Source organism: Mesoplodon densirostris, chromosome 20 (assembly GCF_025265405.1).
Source record: "Mesoplodon densirostris isolate mMesDen1 chromosome 20, mMesDen1 primary haplotype, whole genome shotgun sequence".
In the NCBI taxonomy this organism is placed as follows: domain Eukaryota; kingdom Metazoa; phylum Chordata; class Mammalia; order Artiodactyla; family Ziphiidae; genus Mesoplodon; species Mesoplodon densirostris.
The window spans coordinates 27,971,668-27,984,279 of record NC_082680.1 but is presented as its reverse complement, the minus strand read 5'-3'; the positions used below and the strand labels follow the sequence as shown (position 1 = coordinate 27,984,279).

The window sequence follows — 12,612 nt, the reverse complement described above, 5'->3', positions numbered from 1 at the left end:
AGTAAAATAACAGAGATGTGAAGAGTGCGTACAAGAGATGCACTTAGTGGCTTAGGATTTAGGAAAGTCCTCCTGAAGGAGATGTTGTCAGGCGAGTCCTGAAAGACCGCTGGGAGGTACCCAGGTAAAGAAAGGCAGGAAGGACAGTTTGTAAAGAAGGGAGAGCATCAGCAAAGGCAGGGGGAGTGAAATGATGGAGGGTAAGAATTTTGAGGAATTATGCAACTAATAATTGCCGCAGGCCAACTAAAAATGGTTGCTTGCCATCTGGTTCTCCAAGAATGAAGTCACTGGCCACTGAAGTCGCTGACCTTCAACACACCCTGAAAGCAGTTCAGGGCAGAGATCAGGAATGAGGCACTCTGTGCTCTGGGAAAAACCGGCAGAACAGACCTTCAGATAGTTAGATATTTTCAGGAGAAGATTTTATGAGCCTAATTTCTTGCATCTCCTCGTATCTAGAAAAGCACTAAAATCATGAATGGAGACATCTTCTCCTTGTGACTAGCAGCAAACTTCTGCCAAAATGTGGGCTTGATTGCATGGACCCCCTTCGCCTAAATCATGTATATACTGACCTCCCCCCGCCCCACCTCTTGAGCAGTTCTTCAGGGCTATCTGATGGTCTGTCTCCTGGGCACTTTGTCTCACTTTGCCTCAAATAAAACTTAACTCACAACTCTCATGGTGTGCATCTTTTTTTCAGTTGACACACATGTCAGGTGTGAAGCCTGAGGTCATTAAAATGAGGCTGAGAAATCTCCCTGGGACCATCTACTAATCGAAGGCCTTGCAAGCCAAGCAACAGGTCTAGATTTTATTTTGAAGGATACAGGACAGCATCACTGGGGGTCTAAATAGAAAAAGGACCAGCTTTATTTACAGTGCATATAGATTATTCTGCAACCTAGTACAGAGATCTTATAAAAGAAAGGACAAAAATGTCAGGAAGAGCATTTGAAGACGATTGCAATAGGCCATTTATCACAGCTGATGCACACCTGAGTGCAGTAGTGGTCCAGATGGGGAAGAGAGGAGAGGGCACAAAAAGGGCGATTTGGGGATGAGTTGGAACCGAGGGGTAAAAGATTAAGTGGAAATTAAGATGGTTTTAATTAGTTCAGAGACAGAATTTCTGTTTCTTATTTTTGGGAAGAAGGTGAACAATTCCTCATTTTACAAAGAGTAGCTGCACCCCATTAGGCAAAAACAAAAACACATGATAGCTAGTGTATGGAAGCTCATGCCCTCACATCTCCAGGATAAACCTCCCAGGTTCTTCCTTCTGTTTTGTAATTAGACATGGTTTAAAATTCCTGTCTTGGGCCTTCCCTGGTGGTCTAGTGGCTAAGGCTCTGCACTCCCAATGCAGGGGGCCCAGGTTCGATCCCTGGTCAGGGAACTAGATCCCACATGCCCCAGCTAAGAGTTCGCATGCCGCAACTAAAGATCCTGCATGCCACAACGAAGATCTCACGTGCTGCAACTAAGACCTGGCGCAGCCAAATAAATAAATATTTTTAAAAATAAAAAATAACTAAAATTCCCATCTTAGTCTCCAGATGACAGCCAAAGGGAGGAGCTCCTACGTACTGTTTGTCAGTCTTTTTCTTACAAGGCTCTCTTTGCTATCAATGCTGTGAGCATAGGAGTGGTCAGTAAAATTTGCAAATAGTGCTGCTTGCAAGTGCCATTCTGCTCCCCTAGAGAGAAAAGGGAGACAGTGCTAAGGGAGAAAGAAGGAGCCCCTTGGATATTTCATTTTCTTAGTGAACAGTCTCATTAAGAATGTCTATGTATATCAATTCATGGTTTACTTATTTTAAGCCATATTATCTTTTGAGAGGCAGTGTTAGTAGTGGCTACAGGTAGACTCTGGAGCCAGATTGCTTAAGTTCAAATTCCAGTTCTGCTCCTGACTTGGCTTTGCCATAAGTCAGTATCTACATCTGGGAGAAGGAACCTTAACAGTATCACTTTTGTACAGTTACTCTGAAGATGAAACATAATTTCCATGTAAATTCCTATGTAAAGATATAGAAGTGTTGCACCTCTGTCTTAACAAACTGTCAGAAAGGCAGAATAGTAGTTACTCCATAAGTGTGTTCTATTTTTATTCCTACTTACTGGAGGAATTTTATACTTTATCTATGTCCATGTTCTATGTTGTTCTGAGAATCTTGATAGACTCTCAGATCCATTTTCTAAATTTAAGAATAAAAAATGTTTCTTTCTTCCTGGGCTGGTTTTCCCCTTTCCTTCTCAATAAAGTCCTACTAATACTTTAAGACTCAACTTAAGCATCACATATTTCTTGTTGAATGTCTCCTCTACTGACACAGCAAGCTCCCCAAGGGCAAGGACCACATTCTAATCATTAGACTCTAAGTCTAATATAATATCTCACATTTTATAAGTTATTACTACATGTTTGTTGAATAATAATGAATTATTGACATGAAAATAATAGTTGTTAGCAAAATAGTTATTTTATATCTCCCCTGTCTTTGCTTTTTCAAGGACAAGACTTTATTTTTTTTGAACCTGTATATTTAATGTCAGACAGGTTAACTCTTTTTTCAAATTAACTCACATTTTTTCCCTATCATTTACTATGTACAAGACTCTGTCCTGAGTATTTTACTCATATTATTTCATTTAATATTCACAAACATGCCATAAAGGAGATATCATTAGCCTCATTGACAAAGGATGAAAGGCTTTGGAAAATTTCAGTAACTTCTCTAAGTGTACATGACTCGTATGTGGTGGACTGAGTATTCAAACTCAGTTCTTTAATTTCATATTTGCACTTTAAATCAGGATGCTATACAAGTGCTTTTTGAAATGTAATATGAATTAGACAAGTAACCTGGGGATTCTTCTTAAATGCAGGTTTTGATTCAGTGTTGCTGAGATGGGCTTGGAGATTCTGCACTTTGAACACCCTCTCAAGCAACTCTGATGCTGTACAGAGACCATGTGTTGAGTAGCATTGTTCTGCTGGGCTTAGTCAGTCTTTGGATTGACTTCTAGCTCAGCAGAAGGCACATGAGAGATTTCCTTTTCTAAGCAGTAGTTCTCTTAGTTACACCTGTGTCACTCAATTCACATCTGATTCCTATCTCATCTCCTCCATCACCCTCTTTCTTTAATCTGCCTTATCTGTGTGATTCCTGACCCTTGACCGCACTCTCCAGTTTCTCACTCATCATCCTGATTTGACATCCAAGGCTTACCTTGCCTGTGATTCACAGCTTGTGTTTGAACATTAGCTGAGAGAACTTCTTTAGCTCTTGGCTTTTTGAGTTTAGAGTTTCTAAGAAATATCCTCAGCAATTTGGAAGATTTAAACTAACATGGACCTCCCTTCTAGGTTCAAATGCATAGCTATCCTGGACTTTTTAAAAATCAGAAACATATATAGTCAGGTTTGAAAGATGATAAAATCACTTTCTCAGAAATAAAGAAAGAATTCATAACGAAGGCAGTTATTCTATAGGCTGACTCAGTGGCCATCCAGAAGGTGATAGACCTAGATGTAGGCCTGAGCACTTTAGGGAGTTCTTATTTAACAACCGTCTAGGAACAGTAGCTCTTTCCTTGGATAGTGCATGAGACAGAAAGCCAGACCTAAGAACAATGCACCAACTGAAGTCTCTTAAAGACTCATCTCCTCCAAGAAAAGGGGGTAGAAAAACTCCACTCACTGCCATGGACACAAGAAAACATATCATCTTCCAGGATCTTCCAGAAGGAAGAAAAATTTCTCATGAAAATCAAAACCCCAAGACTTCACCATGAACAGATGTGAAAACTTAATTAATACCACTCATGCCACAGGTATCCCAACTTGACAAATTAAGATATAAACTGAATTCAGAATAGCAAACTGCTGATCTGCAGTAGGAGTTCATGCCATAGCATTCCATTTGGAAATCTAAAAAGTTACAGTGCACACATCTCCCACAAAAAACCAACTCCCATTGAATATGAGCTCATAAAAAGACATTATAAATGACCTACCTTGTGTGTGACTTGACCCACTAAAATCACAAGGTATACTAGAACAACCTAGAAGAGACTATAAGTTTATTTTAAAATATTACAAGAGCAAGGAGAAAAATAAAAAATTATAATGAAAAAAAGGCACTATGAAAAAAAGTTAGGAAGACTTTCAAAAGAAGAAAATAAAACTAATAATGAAAAGTCAATCATTAAAAGTAATGACTCAAAAAAAAAGTAATGACTCAATGGATGGATTGAAAAGAAGATTTACCAGAGAATTAGCCTGAAGGAAAAAGAACTGAGGAAATTAGTGATAACTCAACCTAGAGGAAAAAATAAATTAAAAATATAAAGTCAGATTAAGAGACATAAAGATAGTATAAGGAGTTTAGCATATGCATATTTAAGGTTTTAGAAATTTTAAAAAGAGAAAATATGAGGGAAATGCAATATGTAAAGAGATAAAAATTGAAAATATTCAAGAATGGAAGATACACATGGATTTGCAGATTGAAGAAGCACATCAATTTCTGAGACAAAAATCCTGCAGAAGAGCAAAGAAAACAAAAAGGGCATAAAAGCAACCAAAAGGGAAAAGCTGCTTACCTACAAAAGAAAAACACATTTGACTGGCAGCAGATCTCTTTGCAGCACGGTAAAGATGAGAAGATAATGAAACGATATCCTCAATGTGTTAGAAGAAATTGTCTATGTAAAAGTCTATATCCAGCTCAACTATCATTAGTAAAGGCAAATTTCAAACTGCTTTTTTTTTCAATAAAACAAAGAGTAAGAGAATTTTCCTCTATAGATTTTCACTGAATGATCTTCTAAAGAATGCACTTGGTAAGAAGAAAATTCAACCCAAAAGCTTAGCTAGAACCAATAATAAGCAAATAACTTGGTAAAATTGGTAAATGTGATGATGTAGCTAAATAACTATTCATTGTAAAGAAGAAATAAAATAATAATACTGTAATTCTAAGAATAAATTTGGAGAATAGACACAGTGGATAATAGTAGCATGGAATTTGAAATGGTATGTTTGAAATTAAAGTGTTCTTCTTTCCCTTTATGATTCCAGTAGGAAATAGAGATGTTGGTTAAATTTATACACTGGTAGGTCAAATATGCATTTTAAAGGTAAGGGCTAAGTGAACAGAAAGAGGATAATTTCCAATCCAGAGAAAGGAAATATTACTTTTCTATGGATGCTGTAATAAATTACCACAAATTGGATAGCTTAAAACAATGGAAGTTTATTCTCTCACAGTCCTGGAGGGCAGATCTTAACATGTTTCCCTGGACTGAATCAGTTTTGCAGGGCTGCACTTTCTCTGGAGGATCAGGGAAATCTGCTCCTTGCCTCTTCTAGTTCCCAGCATTCTGGGGCTTGGGGCCACATTACTCCAACTTCTGCCTCCATCTTCACATCACCATCTCCGATGTGCATATATCTAATATCCCTCTGCTTCTCTTTTTTAAGGCTGCTTGTGATGCAACTTAGGGCCTATGCAGGTCTTCCAGGATGATATTCCCATCTCAGTATCCCAAACTTAATCACATCTGCAAAGGCCCTTTTTCCAAACAAGATAATTTGTATAGGTTCCACGGATTAGGAGGTGGACAGATCTTTGGGACTACTATTCATCCCACTACACAGGAATAATGAAAATGCAGTCTAGCAAAACAACAAAACAAATAAAAAACAGGAAAAGAAAGGTAATAAGAGCAATACAGCCAATAATTATGTTGTGTCCACTTTGAATACTTATTGCTCATTTCATTTCCACAACTTAACCTTTTACTCTGAACATAGATTGGAGTAATGAAAAGAATTAGAAAAGGAGTCAGTAAACAATGACCACTGGATCAAAGCCAGCCCCCTGTTTTTGAAAATAAAGTTTTATTGAAACAGTCACATCTATTCATTACATATTTTCTATGGTTGCTTTTATGCTACAACAGCAGAGTTGAGTAGTTGCAACAGAGACCATATGGCCTGCAAAGCCAAAAATATTTACTCTGTAGTCCTTTCCGGAAAAGTTTGCCATGCCATGATTCAAATGATCTTTTTCAAGTGGAAATAGGAAAGAGGATTAATTGATTGAACGCGTGCGTGTGTGTGTGTGTGTGTGTGTGTGTGTGTGTGTGTGTGTTATGCATATTTTGAATCGAGGTCTGATGCTGTCAATGGAATCAAAGTTCTGTGAGAACTGACAAATGAAGGAAAGAAGTTTTGGTTCCTTGGATTTGGAAATTTGGATTCAGGATTTCCTTCAACCCTGCAGAATGTGCTTAGAAAAAAGATTCGCAATTAGATGCTGCACACATTGGACTGAAGGGATAAGGGGCAGTAAATAATGCCAACAATTTTATGAAAAGTGTATGCAGCCTGTATTTTACTCTGAATGGGATACACAGTTGGCCTGATTTTAGTTTTTACTTCTATTATAAGCTGCCTCAAATCATTTTGGTAGAAGTAAAGGTGGTATAGATAAACAACCATCCATGGACAGCATAAAAGAGAAAGAAAATGTGGAGCAAAAAAATAAATCTCTTAAGTAGCTGCATTTTAAGGGGAAGGTCAGGCTTTGCATTAGGTAGTATTTATAAGATATTTGTGGAGTGCCTTTAAATGCCATGGAAATGTCAATGACAGTCACAGCGCTTGAAAACCATATTGTCAGAATGAGCTAACTTAGTTATTTCAGTGCTTGGCTTTCACTTCTTTGTCAGAACAGTAATGCCTGTTCCTCAAGCCTGTCAGGCTCAGAGATCACAGTGCTCCCTGGGCCCAGGGTAGCACTGACAGCTTCCACTGACATGCTGGCCCAACAGGAAGGATGCACTTGGGTTCTCGGAATTTACAATAAGTATGGCTAAATATTGAGGAATCCAATGTTTGGGGTTTCTTTTGCTTTTTCTGCCAATTATTGAAAAAGGAAGATAGAAATTTCTATTTTATGTAAAGTCACAGTATTATTTATTTATTTTTTATTTTAATAGATCTTTATCGGAGTATAATTGCTTCATGATACTGTGTTGGTTTCTGCTGTACAACAAAGTGAATCAGCCATATGCATGCACATGTCCCCATATGCCCTCCCTCTTGAGCCTCCCTCCCATCCTCCCTATCCCACCCCTCTAGGTCATCCCAAAGCACTGAGCTGATCTCCCTGTGCTATGCTGCTGCTTCTCACTAGCTAACTATTTTACATTCGGTAGTGTATATGTCAATGTTACTCTCACTTCACCCCAGCTTCCCCCTCACACCCCGTGTCCTCAAGTCCATCCTCTATGTCTACACCTTTATTCCTGCCCTGTACCATTTTTTCATCAGCACCATTTTTTTTTTAGATTCCATATATATGTGTTAGCATACAGTATTTGTTTTTCTCTTTCTGACTTACTTCACTCTGTGTGACAGACTCTAGGTCCATCCACCTCACTACAAATAACTCAATTTCATTTTTTGTTATGGCTGAGTAATATTCCATTGTATATATGTGCCACATCTTTTTTATCCACTCATCTGTCAAAGGACATTTAGGTTGGTTCCATGTCCTGGCTACTGTAAATAGTGCTGCAATGAACATTGTGGGACATGTCTCTCTTTGAATTATGGTTTTCTCAGGGTATATGTCCAGTAGTGGGATTGCTGGGTCATATGGTAGTTTTTTTTGTTTTTTGTTTTGTTTTTTTGGCTGCATTGGGTCTTCGTTGCTGCGTACGGGCTTTCTCTAGTTGTGGGGAGTGGGGGTTACTCTTCATTGAGGTGCATGGGCTTCTCATTGAGGTGGCTTCTCGTTGCGGAGCACGGGCTCTAGTCACACGCAGGCTTCAGTAGTTGTGGCTTGTGGGCTCTAGAGTGCAGGCTCAGTAGTTGTGGCACACGGGCTTAGTTGCTCTGCGGCATGTGGGCGCTTCCCGGACCAGGGATGGAACCTGTATCCCCTGAATTGGCAGGCAGAGCCTTAACCACTTCGCCACCAGGGAAGTCCCTATTTTTAGTTTTTTAAGGAAACTCCATACTGTTTTCCATAGTGTTTGTATCAGTTTACATTCCCACCAACAGTGCAGGAGGGTTCCCTTTTCACCACACCCTTTCCAGGATTTATTGTTTCTAGATTTTTTGATAATGGCCATTCTGACCTGTGTGAGGTGATACCTCATTGTAGTTTTGATTTACATTTCTCTAATGATTAGTGATGTTGAGCATCTTTTCATGTGCCTCTTGGCCATCTGTATGTCTTCCTTGGTGAAATGTCATTTAGGTCTGCTGCCCACTTTTTAACTGGATTGTTTGTATTTTTGATATTGAGCTCCATGAGCTGTTTATATATTTTGGAGATTAATCCTTTGCCTGTTGTTTCATTTGTAATTTTTTTCCCCATTCTGAGGGTTGTTGTTTTGTCTTGTTTATGGTTTCCTTTGCTGTGCAAAAGCTTTTAAATTCCATTTGTTTATTTTTGTTTTTATTTCTGTGACTCTAGGAGGTGGGTCAAAAAAGATCTTGCTGTAGATTATGTCATAGACTGTTTTTCCTATGTTTTCCTCTAAGAGTTTTATACTGTCTGGTCTTACATAGACGTCTTTAATCCATTTGGAGTTTATTTTTGTGTATGGTGTTAGGTAGTGTTCTAATTTCATTCTTTTACATGTTGCTGTCCAGTTTTCCAAGCACCACTTATTGAAGAGGCTGTCTTTTTCTTCATTGTATATTCTTGCCGCCTTTGTCATAAATTAGGTGGCCATATGTGCATGGGTTTATCTCTGGGTATTCTATCCTGTACCATTGATCTATATTTCTGTTTTTGTACCACTACCATACTGTCTTCATTACTGTAGCTTTGTGGTATAGTTTGAAGTCAGGGAGCCTGATCCCTCCAACTCTGTTTTTCTTTCTCAAGATTGCTTTGGCTATTTGGGGTCTTCTGTGTTTCCATACGAATTGTAAAATTTTTTGTTCTACCTCTGTGAAGAATGCCATTGGTAGTTTGATAGGGATTGCATTGAATCTGTAGATTGCTTTGGGTAGTATAGTCATTTTCACAATATTGATTCCTCTAATCCAAGAACATGGTATATTTCTCCATCTGTTTATGTCATCTTTGATTTCTTTCATCAATGTTTTGTAGTTTTCTGAGTACCAGTCTTTCCCCTTCTTAGACAGGTTTATTCCTAGGTATTTTATTATTTTTGTTGCAATGGTAAATGGGAGTGTTTCCTTAATTTCTCTTTCTGATTTTTCATTGTTAGTGTATAGGAATGCCAGAGATTTCTGTGCATTAATTTTGTATCCTGCTACTTTACCAAATTCACTGATTAGTTCTAGGAATTTTCTGGTCGCATCTTTAGGATTTTTTAATTATAGTATCATGTCATCTGCAAACAGTGACAGCTTTACTTCTTATTTTCCCATTTGTATTCCTTTTATGTCTATTTCTTCTCTGATTGTTGTGGCTACGACTTCCGAAACTATGTTGAATAAGAGTGGTGAGAGTGGACATCCTTGTCTTGTTCCTGATCTTAGTGGAAATGGTTTCAGTTTTTCACTGTTGAGAATGATGTTGGCTGTGGGTTTGTCATATATGGCCTTTATTATGTTGAGGTAGGTTCCCTCTATGCCCACATTCTGGAGAGTTATCGTAAATGGGTGTTGAATTTTGTCAAAAGCTTCTTCTGCATCTATTGAGATGATCATATGGCTTTTATTCCTTACTTTGTTAATGTAGTGTATCACATTGATTGATTTGCATATATTGAAGAATCCTTGCATCCCTGGGATAAATCCCACTTGATCCTTTTAATGTGCTGTTGGATTCTGTTTGCTAGTATTTTCTTCAGGACTTTTGCATCTATGTTCATCAGTGATATTGACCTGTAGTTTTCTTTTTCTGTGATATCTTTTTCTGGTTTTGGTATCAGGGTGATGGTGGCTTCTTAGAATGTATTTGGGAGTGTTTCTCCCTCTGCAATTTTTTGGAAGAGTTTGAAAAGCATCAGTGTTAGTTCTTCTCTAAACGTTTGATAGAATTTGCGTGTGAAGCCATCTGGTCCTGGACTTTTGTTTGTTGGAAGATTTTAAATTATGGTTTCAATTTAATTCCTAGTGATGGGTCTGTTTATATTTTCTAATTCTTCCTGGTTCAGTCTTGGAAAATTGTACCTTTCTGAGAATTTGTCCATTTCTTCATGGTTGTCCATTTTATTGGCATATAGTTGTTTTTAGTAGTCTCATAATCCTTTGCATTTCTGCAGTGCCATTCCTTTTTCACTTTGAATTTTATTGATTTGTGTCCTCTCCCTTTTTTTCTTGATGAGTCTGGCAAAGGGTTTATCAATTTTGTTTATCTTCTCAAAGAGCCAGCTTTTAGTTTTATTGATCTTTGCTATTTTCTTCATTTCTATTTCATTTATTTTTGCTCTGATCTTTATGATTTCTTTCCTTCTACTGACTTTGGGTTTTCTTTGTTCTTCTTTCTCTAGTTATTTTAAGTGTGGGTTAGATTGTTTATTTGAGATTTTTCTTGTTTCTTGAGGTGAGACTGAATTGCTATAAACTTCCCTCTCAGAACTGCTTTTGCTTTGTCCCATAGGTTTTGGGTCATCATGTTTTCATTGTCATCTGTTTCTATTTTTTTTTTTTATTTCTTCTTTGATTTCTTCAGTGATCTCTTGGTTATTTAGTAGCACACTGTTTAGCCTCCATATATTTGTGTTTTTTACAGTTTTTTTCCTGTAATTGATTTCCAATCTCGTAGTGTTGTGGTCAGAAAAGATGCTTGACACAATTTCAATATTCTTAAATTTTCCGAGGCTTGATTTGTGACCCTAGATGTGATCTATCCTGGGGAATGTTCCATGTGCACTTCAGAAGCAAGTGTATTCTGCCTTGTGTTTCCTTATTTATTTTTTGTTTGGATGATCTGTCCAATGGGGTAAGTGGAGTGTTAAAGCCCCCTACTATTATTGTGTTACTGTCGATTTCTCCTTTCATGGTTATTAGCATTTGCCTTATGTACTGAGGTGCTCCTATGTTGGGTGCATAAACATTTATAATTGCTATATCTTCTTCTTGGATTGATCCTTTGATCATTATGTAGTGTCCCTCCTTATTTCTTGTAACAGTCTTTATTTTAAAGTCTATTTTATCTGATATGAGTATTGCTGCTCCAGCTTTCTTTTGATTTCCATTTGTGTGGAATATCTTTTTCCATGCCTTCACTTTCAGTTTGTATGTGTCCCTAGGTCTGAAGTGGGTCTCTTGAGACAGCATATATATGGGTCTTGTTTTTGTATCCATTCAGCCAGTCTGTGTCTTTTGGTTGGGACACTTAATCCCTTTACATTCAAGGTTATTATTGATATGTATGTTCCTATTACCATTTTCTTAATTGTTTTAGGTTTGTTTTTGTGGGTCTTTTTCTTCTCTTGTGTTTCCCACTTAGAGAAGTTTCTTTAGCATTTGTTGTAAAACTGGTTTGGTGGTGCTGAATTCTCCTAGCTTTTGCTTGTCTGAAAAGCTTTTGATTCCTCTGTGAAATCTGAATGAGATCCTTGCTAGGTAATCGTCATTGTAGGTTTTTCTCTTTCATCACTTTCAGTATATCCTGCCACTCCCTTCTGGCCTGCAGAGTTTCTGCTGAAAAATCAGCTGATAACCTTATGGGGATTCCTTTGTATGTTATTTTTTGTTTTTCCCTTGCTGCTTTTAATTTTTTTTTTTGAGTTTAATATTTGTTAGTTTGATTAATATGTGTCTTGGTGTGTTTTTCCTAGGGTTTATCCCGTATGGGACTCTCTGTGCTTCCTGGACTTGGGTGACTCTTTCCTTTCCCATGTTAGGGAAGTTTTTGACTATAATCTCTTCAAATATTTTCTCAGACCCTTTTTTTTTCTCTTCTTCTCTGGAACCCCTGTAATTAGAATGCTGGTGTGTTTAGTGTTGTCCCAGAGGTCTCTGAGATTGTCTTCAATTCTTTTCATTCTTTTTTCTTTATTCTGCTCCTCAGCAGTTATTTCCATCATTTTGTCTTACAGCTCACTTATTCGTTCTTCTGCCTCCGTTATTCTATTATTGATTCCTTCTAGTGTATTTTTCATTTCAGTTATTGTGTTGTTCATCTCTGTTTTTTGTTCTTTACTTCATCTAGATCTTTGTTAAACATTTCTTGTATTTTCTCAATCCGTGCCTCCATTACATTTCCAAGATTCTGGATCATGTTTACTATCATTAGCCTGAATTCTTTTTCAGGTAGATCGTCTATTCCCTCTTCATTTATTTGGTATTGTAAGTTTTCACCTCACTCCTTCATCTGTGACATATTTTTTTGCTGTCTCATTTTTTTTTTTCTTGTGAGTGGGATTGTGTCCCTGTCTTACCGGTTGTTTGGCCTGAGGCTTCCAACACTGTAGTTTGTAGGCTGCTGGGTAGAGCTGGGTCTTGGTGCTGAGATGAGGATCTCCATGAGACCTCACTCCAATGAATACTCCCTGGGGTCTGTGGTTCTCTGTTGATCCAGTGGTTCAGACTCAGAGCTCCCAAAGCAGAAGCTTTGGCCCAACCCCTGGCTCATGAACCAAGATCCCGCAAGCCAA

General features: G+C 37.8%; 1 non-coding gene across 1 annotated transcript; it reads left to right on the top strand.

Moving 5' to 3' along the window:
* Positions 1 to 1,329: 1,329 nt before the first annotated feature.
* On the top strand, positions 1,330 to 1,402 carry TRNAG-CCC (transfer RNA glycine (anticodon CCC)). The gene has a single exon. It is a non-coding gene; the product is annotated as a tRNA-Gly (tRNA).
* Positions 1,403 to 12,612: the final 11,210 nt, after the last annotated feature.